The sequence below is a fragment of the Talpa occidentalis genome, unplaced genomic scaffold, assembly GCF_014898055.3.
Source record: "Talpa occidentalis isolate TD23 unplaced genomic scaffold, MPIMG_talOcc4v2.1 talOcc4.13, whole genome shotgun sequence".
Taxonomy (NCBI): Eukaryota; Metazoa; Chordata; class Mammalia; order Eulipotyphla; family Talpidae; genus Talpa; species Talpa occidentalis.
Window position 1 is genome coordinate 71,799,456 of NW_023601322.1, and position 18,583 is coordinate 71,818,038.

Genomic DNA, 18,583 nt, shown 5'->3' on the forward strand with positions numbered 1-18,583 from the left:
CTGGGTAAAAGCAGAACCCTGGAATCAGATACAGTCGCCTGGGTTGGAATCCTGGTGTCACCACTAAGATCCCTTCATCAAATCACTGCCCCACCTGGAAACTCATGGTCTCCAGTGGTTCAGTGGAGATAATATCAGGCTCCATCTCATAAGGTTGCCTGAAGGATTAAACCCAATCACGCACATAAATCCTTGGCACAGTCCTTAACCCACACTGTATGTTTCCTACATTATAAAATCTTTGACACATATCTTGATTTCAGAGGTGGTAAAGCACAAAGGAAAGAAAGATCATCTTGGGTCCTTGCTTCCTATGTTCTGTGAGTGCGAATCACCTGGGCTTCACTGTGTACAACCCGTGGGGACACACCACATCACCCCCACGGCTGGCACACTTCTAAAGTGCAGCGACAACTCATCTACTGCTATACTATTATAATCAGATGTGCACATCTGGGAGGGGGCCATCAAGCTACAGGGGCCCACCACTCTCCTTGTTTTCCCTGATAATTGAAGATAGAAAAGTAACCACAGAGCACAAGGCAGGAGGGGCTTTAAGAATAGGGAAAGACAAAAAGGAAGCAGAAGAGACTCGCAGACTTGGTCCTCAAGGAGGATTAGGGATTCTCAAGCATTTCTAGTAAATATTTCAAAGGCTACAAGATGACATTGCTATTGTGCTCAGGTCAAATACTCTTATATTAGTCATTTTGTTTAATCCCAATCGTCATTAACTTTTGTAGCTGTCCTAAAAGTTAACATTTATTGAAATCTATTATGTACAGTGACAAGCACATTGCTGTATGTTATGTGCACAACCACCCTGAGAAACAGGCACTGTAAAATCTGCATTTCATAGGAGACGAAATCAAAGCCCAGAGAAGCTGAATAATTGACCCCCTTCCTCAGCAAGAGCATCTCAGCATCACTCTTTCCTTTGGAAGCCCCCCTTCCCAGCCTGCAAGGCCTGAGGGGGCTATAAATCATGACATCCACCACTGCCTGACCCCAGCAGAAGGGGACGGGCATCTAGGAACCAGGATGGCCAATCAAAGCCCAGCCTCCTGCCTCCAGCACACTGTGTGGCTGAGATGCAGACACATGACCCAGGAAAGTCAATCAGGGATATCACAAGATTTACTAGAAGGAAGTTAGAGGTTTCTCTCTTTTCTTTGATCACAAGCCAAAAGAATGTGGACTCCGGCACCAGAGGTCATCTTTGGATTCCTGTGAGCAAAACCCGCCTAAGAACAAAGCCAAGGCAGAGAAGGAATCAGAGCGGCAAAATGGAGGGACAGAACTAAGACTACGCGGGTTAGTCCGGACCTAGCTTTCCCTGGAAGTACACCAGTTCTCTCTTCCCAGGTATAGGAGCAAACTCTTTCTGTTTTTGTTTATGGTAGTTAGAGTCGTCTCTGTCAGTTGTAATCAAAAGAAATATAAACACATCAATAAAGGTTTAAAAAAAAGGAAAAAATAAGGTCGAGTTGAAGCAAATAAATAATATTTACATTAGCTTTACAATTAATAAGGCTTTAAAAAATAAGGCTTTTAAAAATAATTAAATACAAATAGCAGCACTATTGAATTAAAAATGGACATAATTATTCTGTAATATAATACATTTTAAAGCCAGGAATTTCAACCTATTACAGTGAAGAGTTATCATAGAAGAACCATTTCCAAGAAAGGTCAAAAAGAAGTGGTTGTGGAGTATACCAGAACCTTTTCTGGGAGTTTTGTATTGTTAAATTTGACCATTTGGAATCTGTGTGGTGATATGGAAATATCTTCAGGAACTACTGAATAAACCACTTAAACCAATAATCCCATTTGTAGGATTGTATCTTAAAAGAATCCCAACAAGGAAATTAATACCTACATGGAGATGTTCACTGCAGCATTATTTACTGTAAGTTAAAATAACTAAATAAAAATAAAAGCAAACTCAAAAAGTTAGGATACAACTGAGTATGCTGTTATATTGATTTCATTTTATATATATATATATATATATAAAAAATTAGGCAAACTATTCATACAGAACCTATTATAGAAATATTTATTCAAACATTTGTTGAGTACCAACAATAGTTTACTGAGTTATTATGAATTATTTATTTTACATGCTTCATGTAAAACAGTTTAAGTATTAGATGATTTTTTTTTTTATTTGTGCATACAAGAACTGGAGTGTAGGCCAAAGGTTCAGGGAGTGAGAGGATTCACCAGAGATGGAGTGGGGAGCAGAACAGGCAGACTGCCTGAAATACACTGCTGAGGGGAGCAGTGGGCAAGGCAGGAGAGGTCTGCTATGCCATGTGGGTTGGTCCCTGGCTGGCCAGGGATCGAACTCACGCGGCAGTGGTTGGTGAGAGCTCCACAGCACTGTCTGTAGCACCTGTGCCACCATAGAGACCCAAGTATTGGGTGATTTTTAACAAACCGTTTTTTAGGTGTGTAAGCTAACAGTTTTAACAAGCCATTTTTTAGTGACTGTGGCAACTGAAGAATTTGAAGTGTGTGGTGCAAGAGGAGTCCACACACATACCCACTCTGCAACACCCCATGTGGCAGCTGAAGGCTGAGAAGGTGTGAGGATAGGCCAAATCAGGCCTTTGAGGGCACCATTTACTGCTTTTTTTTTTTTTTTTTTAGATTTTCCCCGTAAAATGACCAGTTTATTTAATGCTAAAATATATTTAATATATAATTTTTCTATAGGATGGTAAGTATTGCATTTTTTAAATTTAAATATTTTATTTTATATAATTCTTACATCTTTTTTCATCTTTGCACAATGCATGCATTTTCATTTTGGTTATATTCCCCAAACAATTGCACACCCCCCCCTTATTTTGACTCTAGTCCTTCCTTTCCCCGCCACTCCCCCCCGCCCCCCGTAGTGTGTCTCTGGTTTATAGTTGCTTGTTGATTTTGATTTTTACTTTGTATCGATTAGTCTTTTTCCTGGTCTCTTATTTAGGTTTTCTAAATTCCTGCTATGAGTGAGACCATCCGGTATTTTTCTTTTTCTTTCTGACTTATACCATTTGCTGCTTTGAGTGCCTTTTCCAACTCATGTTCCAGGAGCAGGTGGAGGAAGAGCCTTCATCAAGACTGTACCAGGGCTCAGCACCATGCTGGGGAATTTGTTTCCACAGTCTACAGCAACCCTTGCAATGATCCCTAGGGAAGAGGTCATAATCCCTTATTTATAAGGATAGTGAGTTCAGAGAGATTGCAAGGTTGGCTCATGTCAGGGGCAGAGCTGCTAATGCACAGGTGTTCAAATAGCCCATGAGCAGGAGAAACCGTGGAGACCACACAGTCAGAGCAGAGGATTTGCAGTGGGAATGGGCTGGGGGACTTTGAAAATCAGGTAAAAGGATATTTGTGCAATAAATAGAGGATGGGGCCTCCCCTGGTGGCGCAGCAGTTAAGCACTGGGCTGCGAAGCTGCCCACAGCCTCTGCAGCACCGGTTCGATCCCCGACCACCGGCAAGGGTCCCACATGGCGCACAGACCTCTCCTGCCACGCCTGCTGCTCCCCTCAGCAGCGTACTTCATCAGTCTGCCTGTTCTGCTCCCCGCTCTGGCTCTGGTGAATTCTCTCACCCTCCCACGCTTCTGACTGTACCCAGTGCTTGTATAAATAAATCTTTTTTAAAAATTAAAAAATAAAAAAAAATTAATAGAGGATGGGCTAGGACCTGTGCTCTAAAGCCTGGAATGGGGAAAACAATCATTTTATATAAATGGCTACCATTGCTACCCTCAAAATCCCCCATGACAAAATTGCCTGTGATTATCTCACCTCATCCTCCTAGCAGGCCTTCAGTCAGGCATTATTATCCCATTTTACAGATTAGGACACTTAGATAAGTGTCACAACCAGGCTACAAACCTAGTAAGAATCTATTCTCTCTCCTGGACACACACAGCCTCTCTGGATCTCAGCCCTCTCCACACCTGGACAGTCTGTGGCACGTTTCCAAACTCTGGAGACAGAGGGTGCTGGGGTGGTGTAGCCCATGTGGCTCTGAGGGGCCTGAGGTTCCAAATAGCAGCAGCACAGCTGGTAGGAGACAGAGGCCCAGCTCCCCACTAATTGTCCCCCTTTGTGGTGTTCAGTTAAGGACTCAGAAGAAACCAATCTTTGTGTCTTTTCATGGTTAAAATTCTACATGGAACAGAAACCTCAAAGCAGCCACCAAGCCAGTCTTTGTTGGGTTTCTAGGCAGTAGGGACGCTGCATCTCAACACTTAGCGCTGAGAGAGAAAGGGGCTCAGTTATTCAAAGGGGAGTTCAACAAGAGCCTTTTTCTCCCCAGTCCTTGCAATGTTGGACTCACTTTTAATCCCCGGAAGAAATGCTGGATCCCTTTTCTCCTCCACATTGCATCGTTGTTCCTGAGAGTTCAGTAGCTGGTGGCAGAAGATTTTCATGAGTAGCTGGGCGGTCCCCATTTTCGGCCCCATTCTGGTAGAAACAGTTTAGATTTCAGAACCTTGAAACCTTTATTTTTGAAAAACCTCAACACACTCAGAAATATATATAAGTTCAAGTTTCTAATACTAAGAAATAGAAGCACTGTGGTTTCACAAACAAATCTCAAATGCATTCCTCCCAAATAGGGTGCAGGCAGCATTCAGAATATTCTAATCCATAGGAGTTTGGGCTTGATGTGCTTGTCCCAAAGAGCATATTTATCTTGGAGAAAAAGGTCTAAGGCATGTTGAGGTGCCTGAATTTTCCAAATATCCTCTCCCAGGTAGGAAAGGGACTGTTTCTAGCTTTATGAAGAATAAACAGAAAGATGTATTGCCTTTTGGGGGACCCCAAGTTTCCCTCTGGACCAATCATCAACATCATCATCATCATCAAAACCATCCCTTAGAAGCAAGTAAAAATGTGATGGGCCTGCCTGAGGCATGTGACATGTTTTATTTCCTCCAATCCGCAAATTTTCCAGACAAGAGGACTGCTTGGCGCAGTCTGCAGATGGTGAACCCAAGGTCCGAGGTCCCAAAGAAACCAAGGTGCTAGAGGCAAATCCAGGAGTCAAGCCTAAGCATCCACTCCAGTCTGAGTCCTTCTGTCCCAGCCTCCTGCAAGCTGCCCCTCACCAACCCCTGGGCTCAGCTGCTGAGAACACTCACAAGCCTACAGATTAGACTGTGATGTTGAGGTGGGACATTGTCCTCCTCTTCCAGAGGCTTTCTGGTAACCCCCTAGCCCCCAAACAGGCTGTTGCCAAATAAATATCTCCTGACCTCTTTCCCCAGACTACATGGTTCCCCAGACACTCTCCTTTATTATCCCTCTAGTCAGATGCGTATAAAAACCCTGGGATCCTGGGATCCAACCACGACAATAGTTAAAATGCAGACATTTTCACTCTCCATTAAGGAGATATACAATCTCTATGGAAAGGAATTTGCAATACTTATCAAAACTTTTAAATGAACAGCTCTTTGTCCCAGGAATTTTACTTCTAAGAGTTTCTCCTATAATATATATGCACATATGTATATGGTATATAAATAAGGCTACTCATAAAATTGTAATAGCAAAAGACTGGCAACATTGAAATGCACATTTTATAGTTGGCAACTGTATCCAGAGGAAAATAATTCAGTCATAAAGAAAAATGAGGTGGATCTCATTGTACTGATATAGAATTAATCGCAAGATACATCAGTAAGGTACAGAAATGTATGTTTGGTGTATCTGTCAGGACCTGGCAAGAAATGTGGGCGGCACGGTCAAATAGGGCAACTGAATAATAACTTAATGAAGGAAAGTTAGTGGTGTGCTGGAGTCAGCTCTACCAACCATGAGGGCTGATTGCTACATTTTCAGAATTTTTGTGAGCCAGTTATTAAATTACTAGTAGCTTGAAATCACCATGTTGAGAGAATTTACACCACAGACATAGGAAAGGCTTACAAGCCAAGGTTTGATTTAGTTGCTTTTACCTGCACACCCTGGAAGAATTCATGAAAATGCCAGCAAAGTTAAGGGAAATCAAGTCAGCCCCTGGGGTTAGCAACAGTGAGGAAGTGTTAGCAACTAAGCCTGGAAAGAGCTAGAGTTGAGAAGTGGCTACCAAGTCAGTGTGACCACAGGGGAAGGCCATAAGACCAAGTCTTTGAGAGAGGAGATCCAGGGATGCTGTCCTCTGAGTGCTTTTCTTTCCAAGACTTTTGCGTGCGCCCACCTCCCAGTCCTCCTGTATAGAAAAGGCGGATACAGACCCCGTTAGGAGACAGGTACTGAGCTCCACCTTGTAGCTGCTCAGAACAGCTCCCTGGAGGTGGCAAAAGCTTGTCAGGAGTGACCACAGGGTTTGGAAATACTGCAGATAAAGGCTTCACCCAGAGAGTAAGAGCTTCACTGAGAAGCCAAAACTAAACTATTTATCAACACCAAGCCACACATGAAAGAAATCCTAAAGGGGTTACTGCAAAGCAACAGAGCAATGAATATCAAGGCAACAGATAGCAATAAATACAGAGAAAATATCTGAAAGATTCAGCACCCATCTATGATTAAAAACTCTAAACAAGGTGGGATTTGAAAAAAGTAACCTCAATATAATAAAGGCCATATATCATAAAGCAACGGCCAATACATTACTCAATGGAGAAAACTGGAATCCTTCCTCATCAGATGCAGCACAAGATAAGGATGCCCATTGTCACCACTTCTGTTTAACTTGGTACTAGGGGTTTTGGCCAGAGCTATCAGACAAACACAGGAACTGAAGGAAATCCAAGTTGGAAAATAAGTGAGACCCACTATTCTCAGACAATGTAATACTATATATAGAAGATCCTAAAGACTCTACCAAAAAATTATTAGAAACAATGAATGAATAGAGCCAACTGGCAGATTACAAAACCAACATACAAAACTCCATAGCCTTTTTATACACAAACAACAAACAAGAAGCAGAAGAAATGAAGCATTTATAATTGCTTCAAACAGAACTAAATACCTTGGAATCAAACTAGCAAAAAAATTAAAAGTCCTGTACAATGAGAACTACAAGATATTGTTAGGGGGAAAGGATGTCCTGAGCAAACTCCACACAGGCTTTGTGGACTCCACTCCCACTTCATCAGGACACTGGGAACTACAAATCCCATGATCACCAAAGGGAAGGTTGCGAAGACCTGAGGGTGGAGTTAAGCAACTGTGTTCTCTGTTTGAGTATTTAACCAGCCATGTGGCCGAGGGTCACTCTCTTGGCCACGCGGCATGCTTGGCTTTTTGCCAGCTCGGAGGGTCATTGGGATTCCAGGTCAGCTGAACGGGTAGGACACATTTACGAACTTATCTCCCTCTTTTTCTCCCTGAGTTATTCATTTCCCCATTTCCCCTTCCCTTGTAAATAAGCCTTTTATCAACCGTTTGTGTGTGTCTGCAGTTTAGCATTCATAAGTCCCCCTTTAAGTGTGTGGGTGAGGACCCATAGTCAGGCAAGCCATTTTATATCAGGGTTGCTCTATAACAATATTACTAAATGACATAGTGACATGAGGAGATGTACGTACCTTGCTCATGGTTGGGGAGAATCATTATAATCAAAATCACCATATTGCCTAAAATGAAATACAAATTTAACACAATGCCCATCAAAATACCAATATACTCAAAGAAACTGAACAAAAAATATTGAAATCTATATGGAGGGCCTCTCTAGGGATTAAGTCTTAGCACTATCACTGCTAAGTCCTGAGTTCCATCCATGGCCAGGGAGCTGACCCACATATGGCACAGCAGACCTCTCTTGTCTTGCCCTCTGCTCCCCACAGTAGTGTATTTCAGTCAATCTGCCTGTTCTGTTCCCCACTCTGTCTCTGGTGAATCCTCTCACACACACACACACACACACACACACACACACACACACACACCCCAGCACCTCTGGCCTGTACTCCAGTTCTTGTATGCATAAATAAATAAATCTTTTTTTTAAAAAAGTCCATACATTCCATAATGTTCACAGCAGCCAGGATATAGAAGCAACCTAAATGTACGCTGAAGATGACTGGACCAAGAAGATGTGGTATAACCTCACCATGGAGTATTATACAGTCATATGAAAGGGTGAAATACAGCCAATGTCAACGAAATGGAGGGAATTTGACAGTTATGTGCAGCAAAGTCAGAATGATAAAAACAAATACTGTACATTTACATATCAGACAATTCAATAACAAAAGACACTTTCAAGAAAATAGTAGACATTGAAAAACTGAATTATAGGGGTAGAGGAGAGGTACACGGGGACACAAGGGATGGGAAGGGAGTCTTGGTAATATTTTCAAGATCTCTTTTCTTTTTCTAAGGCTCTCATTAAAAAAAAAAACTTCATCCACAAATTCATCTGATACTTTTGCCTCCTGCTCCCTCACTCTTTTTAAAAACTCTCCCTTGAGAGGAAGAATTGCCCCTGGGAAGTCAATCTTAAAATCTCCCGAGGCTGGATACACTGGTCAAAAGGAAGCTCATCAGAGGCCCTTCAGTCACTGGCTATATACATATGCTGAGGCCTGCAACAGGACAAAATGCCTAAACAGAAAGCTATAGCATCTTTGGTTTACATTTAATAAATACCAAAAATACTCTGAAATTTTGTCACAGGACCTATAAATTTTTGGCAGGCTTTTAAAAATATTAACTCATAGTGTAATATGCAATTCTAGTAATATGTGATCTAGAAAAAGAGGTAAATTCTCTCTAGTCTGTCTTTTTTAATAAACTCATTGGAGATGGTGTTCAAATTTAAATGGTAGCCCTCCCTGAATGGGGTTGAGGGAGAGCCAATTGACTCTTCTGCCCCCCTGCCCTGCAGCACTCCCCACTTTCCTTATGGAGCACTTGCTAAGTAACAGCCATGTATGGAGCATGGACACATACACAGCACCAATTCACTGCCAGGAGATCTTCTGAAAACCCTATTCAGGAGGGAAGGGAAGGGGCTGACCAGGAGGGCCCAGCCTCCACAGCCACCGCAGGGGGTCCAGGAATAATACTAGGATCTGGAAAAGTCTTGCGTCCTGGTGATCCAGATGAAAAGACTGAGCCCCAGAAAAAACGAAGGATCTCAGCCTAGTCCCAGGTCTGTCCCATCTCCCCTTCCCAGTATTCTTCATGGAATCACACTGTCGCTGATTGAGGCTCAGGGAAAGATCATCTTTATTGTGACAAAAAGGTGACCGGAGGACAAGCCACCTGAGTACACTGGACTTGATTGCCTAGGAAACAATCGTGAGCTTCCACAAGTGCCCAGAGCCATAGGAGCTGAGTTCTGAAAAGCCTCCAGCAGCTCACCTGGCCCTAAGGTCACAAAGGGAACACAGCCTTCTTATAAGACCTTGGCAGGGGAGAACAGCCCTGGAGGCTCAAACCCTGTAAAGGACAGGAAGCTGAGGGCCCAGAAACAGAGGCACTGGCCCCAACCCCACTAGGCACCTAGGTGCAGTATCATAGCTGCTTGGTGGACAGAGCCAGGCCTGGGACACAGGCGGCTAGGAGGGCAGGGAACAGCTAAAGATCAGGGGGTTGGCCAGCTGCATTGTGACCCCTCCCATGTAAAACTGGAAGCAACAACAACCTCTTTGTGACCAGGTGTAGAGAAAATGACTTTTAACAATTTTAGTGGAAAAGTATGAGAAAGAAACAAACCACAGCTTTCCTTTTGAAATGAACACAAGCATTTGAAAAAAAAATCATACTTATTCTGGAGAGTAAAAAAAGAAACATCCACCTATTCTTGATCCTTTCAAGTTGGAGGAGCTTTTGTTTGTTGCTTATGCTTTGAGTCTCCACTTAAGTGCTCCCTCCTCCCTGAAGCCTACCTGGTTCACTCACCTAAATGCAGAATGCCCTTGTTCTCCTCCATGAGGATGCTGGCAACTTACCCATCTCCTTCCTATACTGTGACTGCCCAAGAGCAGAACTTGGGGGTCAAGACCTCTTTGGGACACACCCAAGTTTCAGTCAAGAACCCAAACTTGGTAGGTTCTTAGCAAATATTTGAGACCAACTAAATGAATAGCTACTGGCCTCATGATTACTTACAATAAAGTACAAAAAAATTATACATTCATCTTCATTATGAATCTTAATATCAGGAAATCAGAAGACCTAAGTAAACAAACTTTAACAACCACCCTTTAAGAAACAAGTTATGTTGCACTTACAATGTTCCAATTCAATGGGTGATCTTCCAAAGGTCTCTTTCCGCTCTCAGATTCTAGAACATCCAGGTGTTGTGTTGTCTAGAGGTGACAAGCTCTAGACAGAAGGAAGCAATGTCCAGAGGAAGTGTCAAGCTGCAATAGGATCAGATTCTACTTTAAATTTTGTTTATTTATAGTTTTCCTTTTTTTGAATGTGGAATATATACAATAATTGTAGTTTTTAAAAAGATGTGTCAAGAGAAACGATTTTTCTCCTATTCCTATCCCCATCAACTCTCTAGACAACTTTTTGCACATGTTACAGAGTTTCTTTATGCTTAGACACAAGATGGGTGTTTATTTGATATCTCCTTTCTATAGAGACTACAGTCATGCGTCACTTAACAACAGGGATGTGTTGTGGGAAATGCATCATTAGGTGATTTTATCATGGATTAATGTGAAATAGAGAGTAGTTGCACAAACCTGGGTGGCCACAACTTGCTACACACCTAGCTACAGTTCATCACTGACTGAGATGCTTTCCAATGGCACCAACCGCATACACCTGCTCCACGCCTGCATCTATGCGGTTGTTTTTATTTTTCTCTCAATATAATTTGGAGAGCTTTCCACATCAGTAGATAAAGAGCTTGCTCATTATCTTTCTGCTACATAGCAATTGTTTTATAACATACTTTATTTACCACTTCTCTATTAAGTGGTAGATCATCTGCTATGTAGACATTCAATGTTTGTCTTTGCCATTTTGACTTTACAATAAGTAATTTCCTTAAACTCCTTCCATTTTGCAGTAAATGGCAACATTTTGTATTTCCTTATGGCTGAATAGTACTCAATGATGTGGACAGGCCACATCTTCTCGACCTAATCTTCTGTCAGTGGACACTTAGGCGGCTTCCATGTCCTAGTTATTGTAAATAGTGCCTCAACAAACATAGTAGAGCATACAATTTTTTGAGTTGATAGTTTTATGTTCTTCAAATAGATGCCCAAGCCCAGGAATTCTGGGTCATATAGTATCTCCATTTTTATTGTTTTGCTCTTTAATGGTAAATCCAGATTGCTTTCACTTCCTCTTTTCATATATCAAACTTTACTGTAGTGACACACTTAAATCATTTCACAGATATGCAGAAATTCCATGTTGCTTTTCTAATCCTTGCCTGCTCAGGTTTTGATAGAGTCTCTCTGAGCTTCTCAAGCCAACCCAGACCCCTCTCTTTATCCACCTCTTCCTATGGCTTATTTTTGAGATCCCCTGGTGCTCACAAGAAAGGATAGAACTGGCAGTCTAGTCTCCCCAACCCATTCTGGTACTGTGCTTCTGAACCTCATCATTGCCCCTCGGACCTCAGTCCACTCCCCTCCCCACACCACAACATACCTAGCCCAGTGCAAGCCTGTGCACCCATTGCAAGCCTGAGCGCCCAGTGGGTGACTCAGAAACCCTAGAATCCAGGCAGTGCCTTATAAAACCGTCACTCCTTTCACCAACAGGTGGCACTGCTTTCCACCTTTAGCCAGCTGAGATGCTATATGGAAACACTGCTACTTAAAATATTTATCACCAACTTCCAACTTTAATAAAACCTACTTTAAAAACTGTCACTCCAGAGTCAGGGACTCACATCCAATTGGCCTGATTTCAGTTACATTATATGTATATTCGATCTAAATTCGCTTTCTGGACTCTACACTGGAAGAGAAGGGAACTTCATTTTGGTATTCAAGCCAAGCTTTACATATTCCAGCTGTCTCTCTGCATGTATGTTAAAGATTGATATAGTGCCAGAATTGTACTTATATCTTAGTTAAGCCGTAGTGCCTATGAACTTATCAAACTTGCTTATTTGACTTATATTACAGTTGCTGTAATCAAATCTGCTGTTTTCAGTTACAGCCAATAATTTAATTTTAAAACACCTAGGATTTAAGAGCAGACAACCTGTTTAATATGTTTTCCCTAGTAACTAATGCTAAAGGGTGATACATTAAATATGCTTGTTTATTATATTTTTAAGTTAAAATGTGGTTAGAGGTAAGAGAGTTGGTAGAAATGAGTGAGAGAAAACCCTATGCAAGTTGAGATAGTCCCCAAATAGTGAGCTAGTTAGACTCTTCATATTTTGTAACACTCATGGTCGGCAAATGCTTTTTCACTGTCAATAAATGCATATCCTACCAGGAAAAAAAAAAAAAAGAAGAAGAAACTCTGGCAGATGGGATGTAGCTTTAAAATTGACTTTTCCACACTTCTCTCTCCATCATCCACCCAACAACCTAAGGCCACAACTAGAGTTTCTCTGTTATCTCCCTTCCCTGGTTTTTTCCACATAGCAAAAGTGTCTAGTTTGTGTGGTTTCTTATGTATTAGAGACAGACTTGCCTAGTGGCTACAAATTTGGCCTCTAGAATCAGATTTATGTTCAAAATCTGATTCCACCACCAACTTGCTATGTGACCTTTGGCAACTGACTTCAACTGCCTGAACTTCCACTGGCCCCTCCACATGACAGAAGAACCTCAGTGCGCACCTCACCAACGGTATGAGGATTAAGTCAGGCAGCACACTAGCACAGTGCTAGGCGCATGGTAAGCACTCAGTAGATATCTGTTCTTACCCATGGGATGTTGTTAAGCATTGTCCATAGTAGTTTCATCTCACTCCTGGGGGCTTTCTAATACACACTGGTCCTGCAACATTTCTCCACACACTACCAGCTCGTCCCTACCCCAGAGTCTGCACGTACTAGGACCACAGCTGGAAGGCCCTTCCTCTACATCTCCCCAGAGCTGGCTCCCCATCCTGGGACTCTCCTCAGCGCTCATCCCACCACCCTAGCTGCAATAACTTTGTCCTGTTTTACCCCACAGTGGCACCCTGTTTATTTATCACTCCTTACTACCGCTGTTATCTTAAGTGTTTATTTCTTTTCATGCGGGTGGTCTGTTTTCCCATCAGAATGTAAGCTGCAGGAGGGCCGCTCCATTGGGTTTCCAGGCTTCCCAGCACAACACACATGGTGGGGGGGGGGCACTCCAAAAATGGCAGGGTGAATGAGAGCAGGAAGGCAGAGCAGGAAGGCTGAAATTCTGACCACTGTTTATTTCACCCACCCATGTTCTGGTGCCCAAGTAGACCACCAGCACTTTGAGGGCAGGAATGGGGTCTTCTCTCACCATATAGCCCTCAGCCAGACTCCTGTGGATGCTCAGTGGGCTGAATCAAGACTTGGGAGACGGTGGGGAACAACTGAGAGGGCTGAATGGGCCCTTTATCCACTTAGACATTCCATCACAGGACAATTCCTGGGAATGACAGAGACGCGATGCTGGCCCCTGCTACTCGAACAGGCTTTCCTAGAACCCTCAGAGGTTCTAAGGTTCCAACTCAGAGGTGGGCCTCCTGATGATCCTGACCAAAGCCACCCTCCCTGGCCCAGCAGTTACTCCTCATCACATCACCCTACCTCTTACCCCTCACTGCAGTATACATCTATGGGTGGTTTATATATTTATTTGTTTGCCCCTTCCTTGTCTGTGTCTGTAACTGAGCTGAAAGTTCCATGCAGAGGCTAGTGCCCTGTCCAGCTTATTAACCATTCCAATGGGAGGGGGAGGGGTTCTCTCCCTGCCGGTGGCCACCCTCCCTGGTGAGCCCTGTCCACAGCTGCTGCTTGTTCCCCACTCTGCTCCAAGGAGTTCCTCCTCTTCCGTGCCCCTCAGGGATGGCTATTTTCTGTCTTGGACTGGACACCCTGCTCATATCCACTCCTACACTGTTTAGAGAAACTTGCTCACACAGCTCTCTTTCAGAGAGAGAAGAAACATCCACTCTAGCAGGTGCAGAGCTCTCCTCTGAGCTCCAACATTGTGATTCAGAGACTCCCAAGGGTTCAAATCATCCTATGGGAATGAGGTCAAAGTTAGGAATGTGCTCTATTCAACCAAGTTAGAAATGCTCCCATGCCCAGAGAGGTCCGTCTTCAACATGCCCCACTCAGAAGTACACAGCTTCCAACTCTGTAGGCCTAACCCTCTCCATGCTGCATCCCCTCTTCAGCCCAGGCTCTGCCATGAGCTGGAGGTCAGTGAGGCAAGCACTAGCAGGGCACATGCACTATACCATTTAAAACACATTCAAATCCATGTCCGCATTCAGCCACAAAACATATTGGGCACCTCTTATGTGGGGGGACTCTGTTCCAGACATTGGAACGGTTAATAAGCTGGACAGGGCACTAGCCTCCACATGGAATGTTCAGCTCAGTTACAGAGACAGACGAGGAAGGGGCAAAGAAATAAATACATAAACTACCCATAGATGTATACTGCAGGGAGGGGTAGGGGGTAGGGTGATGTGATGAGGAGTAACTGCTTGGGCCAGGGAGGGTGACTTTGGTCAGGATCATCAGGAGGCCCACCTCTGAGCAGGAGTCAGATGGGTAGAATACTCCAGGCAGAAAGAGGAACAAATGCAAAGTCCCGAGGAGTGCCAAAGGCACTAAAAGGACACAACATTTCTTTGGAACTGAGAGGACAAGGAGAAAGGAACTGGCACTAGGACTAAGGTACCACCCAGGTTGGCAGGGGGCAGATGACAGTCTTGTCAAGAACAGTTAGAATTAAAAGATGGAGGTGTTTTATTCTAAATGCAATGAAAAGCTTTAGATGGGGTTTAAGCAAGGAAATTAAGTCATCTTTTACCCAGGAAAACTGACTTAACAGAACAATGACTGAATGAATGGAATGGAATTAACCAATGTAAACCAATGTATATAAGTAACCTAGTGTCTCGATGCTGAAGTCAATCTGAGTCCTTCAGTGATGTGGGGCAAGAAGTCTTAGCCACAACTCTAGGACTGTGAACTTTACACCAAAGACCACCGAGAATATGCAGAACACAGAGAGTACCCCCTTATCACTCAGAAGGGCCACACACAGTGGCTCTGCAGCCCAGCTCGGCCTCTGCTACTTCCTAAGTTCCACTCTATGCAGATAGGGATACCAGAGCGGTGAGGTCATGGCTGATGTCAGGCTGTAGGTGACTCCCCAAGAGCCCGGGTGTGGGCAGCACTGCACTGGTGAGTCTGGAGATCTCAGGCTGCCCCTGGGCATAAATTATGGCCCCTCTACCTGCTACCCACATCATCTGTTTTTAAGATGTAGAGGGTAAGGCCTGAGAGAAAAAGAAATTTTCTCAAGATAACAGAGGGACTCTAGGCCTCTCAAATCTTGAGAAGCAAACAAGAATAGAAACCAGCTTCAAACCCAACAAGTCCTCGTGTGCCATGGTTACACCTCTTCCCAAGACAACCAACCAGCAGACAAGCACAGACCTTCCCCCACACCTGCCACAGCTGCCCTCCCCCACACAGCAGGGCTGTGCTTTCCATCCCACGTCCTTGGAGCTGGCTGCACAGTGGGTGTCACATGAAGGGAGAAGGGGGCAGAAGGAGTCTGACAATTACTCAACATCATGGGCCCTGAAAGCCGGGTAGCCCTGGGTCCCAAACCTGGCTCTCTGCTTGCCTGATGGGCCCGTGACCTTGAACATGAGTCTTAATCTACTTCAGCATCAATTTCCTAATATTTAAAAGGCAGATAAAACAAGTCACAGATTTGTAAATTTAAAATGTCATGTATATTGAGGGTTTAGCTAAGTGTCCCACACACAAAAAAAGAATTTCACAAGTAGTATTTATTTCAGTATGAAGGATGGAGATGATGATGATGGATCCAAGAAGGAGAGAGATACTGGTACTGAGCCTCTTGACCACAGGCATTAACAATGCTCATGCAAATGGACACTGGGAACATATTTGTTAAAGCCAGAAAGAAGGCTGGGATATTTTAGGAAGATTGCCTTTTCTCAATACTAAGTTTCCTGTGTAATCCTCAAATCAACAGAAAATCCAGTCTCCCTGGGTTCCCAGCACTTTCTGTCCCCCTCCCCCCACCCCCACACCCCACACACACACTCCAAGAGTCACCTCCCAGCTCTCACCCAGGACACACCTCTCGGTGGTAACAGGTGTTGCGGTGAGCAGCTTGTGGCTTGGGCTTTGAAAGCTGGTGTTGTCACCGCGGTAACTACGACCCCCCCCCCCAACTCAGTGCCCAGAGAGGAGGTTGGGGGAGCAGAAAAGTATCATGTGGCCAGGCCTTTGGCAGAGCTTGATGACCACTTACCTGTGGCTTGAGGAATGATTGGCGAGAAGGCGTGACCAGGATTTCTATCTGCTCTTGACTGGCCCGCAGAGCCAGCAGGGCTAATTAGGGACCTCTCCTCAGATTATGGCGCCTCCATTTCCCACCCCACCCCATTTTATCTCCTAAAGTTACCCGACCACAGAATGAGTGAACAGATACCCACCCAGCAAGCCCTCTGCCTGTCAGGAACTGAGAACCCAGCAGAGCCCAGGCCTACAGCGGTGCCAACTTGTGGGTCAGTTCTCAGGTTACCAGAGGTGGAGTAATCCCACCCAACTCCGTGTTCCCTTCATCCCTACTGGTGAGGATGGGGTTGCGATGTGCACATGTGTGTACATGTATGTGAATCACACACAGGAAGATGCACACGTGTGAACACCCAGCATCCGGGCACAAATCCATTCTCTCCTCAAACATCTTTTGAGCATCAGCTATGCCAAGCCAGGCATGGAGGGCTCAGAAGAGGGTGTGGCAGAAAAGAAAGGCCTCATCGGTGGGGAGATGTGAATGTGTCATCTTTGCTCCCTGTTCCCTATCTAGGGGAAACTCCAACCCACAGACTCCTCCCCCCCCCCCACTGTCATCGACATTAGGGTTAGAATGGACCACTGGTGCTTCTCTATTGCCTCCAGGAGGAAAGAGTTATTAAATCAATGCATTCTAGGGCAATCTGGTTTACTGAGAGGCTAAGGAGTAATCTATTTCTGTCCCCTCACTTTGGACAGGCCCAGAGAGGCTGAGCTGAAGGGGCAATGAAGAGTCACCTCGCTTCCTATGAGGGCCCACCATGCCCGTCCCCATGCATCCGGTGAGAGCTGGTTTGCACATTTGTCTTTCTCACTCTGGTTTGTGCCTTCCCTTTGTCCTGTCCCCCAAGATGCCTGTCACCTGGTCCCTGCTTCTCTTTTATTATTTCTGCTTCAGAAATACTCACTTTTAGTGTCCATCCTGGTCCAATTAACACAGCCTGGGCACTCTGCACAGTGAAACCTAAGCATCATTTCTAAGTGAGCATTCCATTCAGATGGTCCCTCCTCTATCCTCATAATGCAGTATGGGGGGAGGGGATAAACAGAAGCTATGACTACCCACTCTGAATATCCATGTCCTCCACATTTTTTTCCAACACACGCCGCTCATCTGTCATAAGATACTACAGCGCTGCACCCATTCATGAGCCTCCTGGAGGCAAGCAGCACTGGACTCCTCCGGACCTGGTCCTCCTGCTCTGAGAAGGCTGTTCAGGAGGAAGGCGGTGTGGGCGGAGTCCTCCCTCCCCTGCCCCCAGGCCCCTTCAGATGCAAAGTGCACATATGGCTCATCTCCATCTTTGGGGGAGGTTCTGTCTAAAGTCCTCCCAAAGATTCAGATTGTATGACAAATCACGTTCTAGACTATCGCAGTGAGAAAGGGCCAGGGCATTTGCATCATTACCCCCAGACAACAGCTTCATTAGGCTGAAAGAGAGGTTTGCAGCAGCGCTAGCTCCGCCACTGACCTGGGCCTCTCACTTCCCCATTGTCTGCGGGCTGCAAGGCTCTCGCTCCAAACCATATGGTCCGTTTGGGCATCTCACACTGCCTTCCAGGAAAAGCGGGCATATTAGGCAGCACTTGGGGCAAGCCTGAGGCCTGTGTGCAAGATCCCAGGTGCTATCCTGCCCCAAAGGACCAGGGCAGAGAAACCGCCAAAGAGCAGCCGGCTCTGAGCTACTAAAAGCAGCGTGTGGGTCCAAAAAGACAGGAGAAAGGCCCTGTAGTCAGAGGGCAACGGAGGTAGGAGCCCTGCGTTTGTCTCCTCAGAAAGTAAGCAGACTGTTGTCCCCCCCACAGTCTGACAGCACGCCTGACATTCCCTTCTTTCAGTCCGCCCCCAAAACCTGAAAAGCAGGATGTTCCTTTCAAGGGGATACCCTGTGATGTGTTTAAGGAGGCTGGGGGACAGAGCCAGGGGAGCAACGCTAATCCCTCTCTCTTCAAAATCCCATCTCTTTGAAACTCCACTTTGCCTCAAGTCTTTGCAAGATTCCAAACAGATGGAATGAACCTAGAGGCAAGGACCTGCTGGGGCATCGGAGCCGCACTCCTGCCCAGAGGAGCCCCTGGCTGGAGCCTTGGTTATCTTCCAAAAACGGGGTGAAGAGGGCCT

At 44.8% G+C, this 18,583-nt stretch overlaps 1 protein-coding gene across 5 annotated transcripts in view; it reads right to left on the minus strand.

Moving 5' to 3' along the window:
• SLC25A48 (solute carrier family 25 member 48) overlaps positions 1 to 18,583 on the minus strand; it is a 274,610-nt gene that overhangs the window by 214,834 nt on the left and 41,193 nt on the right. For all 5 annotated transcript variants that reach the window (XM_054694374.1, XM_054694372.1, XM_037509266.2 and 2 more), the window contains exons 2-4: positions 10,220 to 10,351; positions 7,565 to 7,612; positions 4,357 to 4,484 (exon numbers count right to left, since the gene is read on the minus strand). The gene's annotated coding sequence lies outside the window, so the exon portion shown is untranslated. The remainder of the gene's footprint in view (positions 1 to 4,356; positions 4,485 to 7,564; positions 7,613 to 10,219; positions 10,352 to 18,583) is intronic.